Source organism: Stegodyphus dumicola, chromosome 6, assembly GCF_044657685.1.
Source record: "Stegodyphus dumicola isolate Sdum_Otavi_A_Nest chromosome 6, ASM4465768v1".
In the NCBI taxonomy this organism is placed as follows: Eukaryota; Metazoa; Arthropoda; class Arachnida; order Araneae; family Eresidae; genus Stegodyphus; species Stegodyphus dumicola.
The window spans coordinates 165018652-165023909 of record NC_140773.1 but is presented as its reverse complement, the minus strand read 5'-3'; the positions used below and the strand labels follow the sequence as shown (position 1 = coordinate 165023909).

General features: G+C 30.6%; 1 non-coding gene across 1 annotated transcript; it reads left to right on the top strand.

Moving 5' to 3' along the window:
- Positions 1–1183: 1183 nt before the first annotated feature.
- Positions 1184–1257, top strand: TRNAA-GGC (transfer RNA alanine (anticodon GGC)). Its single transcript has one exon. It is a non-coding gene; the product is annotated as a tRNA-Ala (tRNA).
- The last annotated feature ends 4001 nt before the right edge of the window (positions 1258–5258 follow it).

Below are 5258 nucleotides of genomic sequence, written 5' to 3'. Positions count from 1 at the left end.
TACTTTTAAGGGGACGGTGGACTTTGAAAATTAGTTTTTTAGGTTTTCATGTTTTCAGCAAGAAATGTTATACATATACGTATTATAACATCAGTTTATAAAATATATGATGAAAAATTTCAATTTATTTTAAATTAAAAATTTTTAAAACAAATAATTAATTATTTTAATTAAAGATTTAAAATGCTCCTTGCGCGCTAATTTTCAATATTTTTTCCAAATGTTTCCTTATAGTTAGTTATAAAGACTTGACAAAAGTTTCACCTTTTGTTAAACGTTATCACAAGTTTAAACTTTCTAATAACCTCATATTTAAAAATGCATATTTAGATCTACTGTAACATATAACAAGATAATTTCTTCCAAATATCATTCATTTTTAACTAAAAATGAGACGCATAGAGCATTTTCAAGAGATGCGAACTGCGAAAAATTTTGTTTTGAGAAAACCGAATTTAAAATTTTTCTTCAAACTTACCTTTAATACATGGTCATGCGAAACGGCAGATTAACTTTAAATATGAATATGTAGACACTAGATAACACTTTCGTATCATTTAACTATTTTTAATCTCATAGTATTGTATTAAATATGAGAAAAATAAACATATCGCAAATAGGTATGTGATTCGAAGTTAGAGGTAGAAACAATTTATGCATTATATCCAATGAAACTTTTAAAATTCCCTCGCATCCTTTGCTTTACCTTCATTTGTTACATTTACATTATCTTTTAATTCTTTACAATATTTTTTTACTATTTCTGTTTTTTCCAAGCAGGTAAAGGCCTTCTTTTGCTTTGGTTCAAGCGACGTTGACCACGCTTTTTTGTAACGAGTAGGGAAAACGAGTTTGTTTCCTCCTGTTTTACGCATATCGCATTCACACAACCAAAGTTAAATTCATTGATAATTGTCAATACTGACATTTCTAGCCCTTTTTTTAGAAATAAACACTTCTTTTGGGCAAATATATAAATTATTTCATCAATAAAAACTGTTGAAAAACATTTCATTACATTTTCTCCAAAATTTAAATAGCAAAGTTTATGTTCTTTACACATCTGAAATGCTTGTAACTTCTTTAAAAATTAGAATATTTGAACTCGATTTTTTGCATACGATGTAGTTTTGTATATGGAATATTATGACAGAGTAATGTATTTCTCCCACCTTCCTAGTGTGCCTTCGTGGTGCAGTGGTTCTGCACGCTGGGCCGGCATTCCAGAGGTTCGTGGTTCGATTCCCGGCGAAGGCGATTGCTCATTTTTCATCTTGCTTGCTTCAAAAAAATCCAAATGTTTCTACAACAGTAAAAAAATAAATTCGATATTTTGGTAGATTTTTAGCTATTTTAAAGTGCACCCTCCCCTTAAAGAAAAAAATTGCACAATTTGCCTATATAGTAGAATTAAAAAATTAGAGCTTATCTAGCGGGTAAGAGATCGGGTATTATATACAAAATTTCAACGTTCTATGGCTAATCGTTTTTGAGTTATGCGAGATACATACATACTTACGTATATACCTACATACATCACGAAAAAACTCCCTTCTTAATTCATAATCCATTTTCGAAAAACAGGTCCTTTCATCATGTAGAAAAATCCAGAGATATTACGCAAAAAAAAAAAAATCGTCCAAACAGATTCCAGAGGTGTCAAAATTTATATTTTCTTTGAAATAAGATACCCGAAACGTTTCGCGATTATAATAATTCCTTTACTTCGTGCAAGGGAAAAACTCAAATATTTATTAATCTTGATTAAAGAACATATCTTTCAAAAATATGATTTTTTTATACTTCAAATTATCTATAAAGAAAATAGATTGAAAAGGTTGGAAATCTGACGCTTAAATTTACGAGAATATATGAAATATAACAATGTAGGGAAAAAAAAGAAATTATAACTATTTGAAAATTTTGCGAACATGCATTGAGATATTGTAATTTTCTTCCTTGTTCACTGTAATCACTGAGATCACTGAGATCAACAACAATAGCTGAGCCATCCGAAGTTGTAGGTCCAGTTTGAAATCTTGTTGGGATCTTTAAAATAATAGCTAACTAAATTGCAACATTTTGGAAAAAAATCAGAGCGTCTTCATCGTGGCTTCACTTGAGCGGAAATCTTTCCCCGCACGGACAGGATGAGCATAAAGAATACATTTATTCACAAAATGTTACAGAAGAATTAATGTGAGACAAATTATTCACTTCACGGTAAAATTCTTGAAACATTTCTTAAATACGCACTATGAGAATAGGAGTGATACCCATAACACTACTGACATGCGAATTCTTAGAACAATCGAACACAAAGACGAAAATTTCAAATTCCAGCAGCGGTCCAAGCCGCAATTTGTCTTCTAAAGATTTAGAATTAGATGCACTACATTGCGCGAGTTTGAACTTCATTTTACTCCATGGATTTAAATATAAACATGGGACAAGCCACTTCTTGCTGATTTCAAACATGTAACTGGAAATTTTCTATCATACAAATCTATTTTTGTCGCAAAATATTTCGGAGAATATACAAATTTATAGAAGCTGAAGGAAACCTCAAAGATGAAATATGTAGTTTTCATCTTTCAGATGATATCTTTCTCTGGTACATTTCTAGTCAAATTATCTAGTTCTTAGAATTCGTTTCAATAGAAACTATTATAAGGATAAAGTAAAAATTAAGCATGCATATTGGGATTACAGTAGCTTTGATGTTCTATCTCAATATTATAAACTTCCAGTAAAAATGGTCACTGTGTTTATCATTCACTGTTAAGATAATGGTATGGAAGAAAGCTATTTGAGAATACAAAGAGAAAGTTTCGATTACATGTTACATCTCAAATGATTCTTTAGTCTCACCAACGTCGTTAGAGGTAAAAGCCGCTGAATACGGTTTGGAGGGTTTCGGCTCGCAATTTGAGTCCGACGCATGAGCTGGCTGCATGGCCGTTTTCGTGGTTTTCGTCATGCATAACGTGGGTATGTATCAGGTTCCTTTAAAACGCATCTCTCCTTTTCCGTGTGGTGTCTAATGGCGAAACACGCAATAAATAAAAGCTGATTCTTTGTTATTTTTTACAGTTCTTTGCGTATGGTTTCTCAGGAAATATTTAAATATTATCTTATTCATATTTATTCAGCGTTTTAAACTACATTTAACTGCTGACCTGAGTTCAAATTCATAAATAATATTCTTATTAGGGCTCTCCAAAAACATCTTCTATTATCTTATAATCATTTATGTTAAGAAATTGATTTCGGAAGTATTTGGATCATCTATGGTAACAGCTCACTGGCTGTATTGTTGCAAAGAAAGTTTTCATAAACCTGAATTTCACGTGTTTTATCAAGGCGACATGCATTTTCAGAATTCACTAGCACTGGGTTATCTATGAGTCTTAATATATAAACTACGCTCTTACCAGAATCGAATCTGAGACCTACTTCCATATATGCTGACTGCTATAATATGGATTACAGCTCTTAACGTAGAAGCAACATTTTTTATTTATGGCAACTGAATTCCAAGTTGTCAAATTGAAGACCATTGATCAACTCAAGACCATTTTTGAATTACTGCAAATGTTCTTAATATGTATTTGTTCCACTGGGTCTTTTGGTAGAGAATTTTCAAATATTCTGAGATTTTCTTCACGTTGTTAAGAAAAGCTAATAGTACTGATAGAAATTTTATCTTTTTATTAAAACCGACAAATGTTATATTTAATAAACAGCTGGATGTGAAAATTGGAACGGAGGCTAAAACATAAAAAGAGGGTCATAAACTGAAATAAAAATATTTCTCATAATTTAAAAACTACAGAATAATTACACTTAATTGCATTTTGGCATACCTCCAGCTTTTAGAATGCATTTACACATTGAGAAATGATGATCGCATGTGGCAGAGTCGTAGTTAGTAAGAAACACGGGAAAACGTATTTTAAAATCTTTTGAAATAACTACATAGAAGGTGAAACTTATTTATTACATGATAGCAAATCTTTGCGAGTAGGGTTAAGATTAGGCGAACCCTGCACAGTAAGATGTGAAAAGTTAGCAGTATTTGAGTCTTAGAATATAAAAAAATAATTCTGCTTCGTTTAAAATGAAATGATATTATGTTCATCGAATAATACGGAACATTTCTCAGAAATTTAAATAAATTTATGTTGTAGGCTTCAGCAGAAAGCTACCAGAGTTCCACTCAATATTATTAAAAAATATTCTCTATTCCCTCGCTTGCTTCCGTGATATAACTGTAAGCACATCCGGCTAGCAGTTGGAAGTCAAATCGTAGCGAGGTCAACCCGAAGCTTCCTGCTTCGAAACTCCTAGTATATTGAACAAATAATTCCTTTCAAGCTTTTCTTACAAGCATTTGAGTACCTTCATCAAAACCTGCTCAATGCCACACGGACATAACAGCTCTTTTACTACTAATAATAATACACCTAAAAAACAAGAAAATATCGAATTTTTGTTCAGTTTCACAGTGAAGGAATAAAATTTTCTACTTTAGTACTTATTAACTAGTAAACTTTTAATTTTTCGAACGAAATTTATAGTCATTCTTTTGAAGATTCAACACTTTTTAAAGCCGTATTTTATTCAAACTGAGCGATATTTTTAAATCTTTCTTTTAAACAGGAGACAGAACTCGATGGTGATTGTACTTTTAAGTACTTATTTGCTCTTTTTTCCTTTAAATTTTACCTTAATTCTTCTTCAACATCTATTGGAGTTGTTTAACTAAATCTTCTTATCTCCCTTGAATTTGAGATAAATCTTCTTTCGTGTCACTTCTGTTAAGGGGGAAAAAAACCCTTTATTCTTTTTTCCATCTTCATTGAGAAAGTTTACTTTAGAATAAAAAGACGTGAAACGTTCTTAAAGAAAATAAGTTCTTGAATAACGGCTGAAGTCTCATTGAACCAGGTTTAAGACTGCCAGTTTTAACATTTTTATCATAAAGCAATGTGCAGAAGATAAAGTTTTAGGTTTAGGATTTGTTTGCAAGTTTTTACTTTTAAATTAATTTATAAATTAAATCATAAAACGTCTTTTTGTAAGTTTTATATTTAAGGAAATGTTTAAAGATATGAATTTTAATAAAAAACATGAAATCTTATGTATAATAGCATTCAGCTAAATGTTAAATAGATGATTAATGATATATGACAGAAAATTAATAATACAAAATTTGATAAATCTCACCAGTAAATAACTATGCAAATCTAAATCTC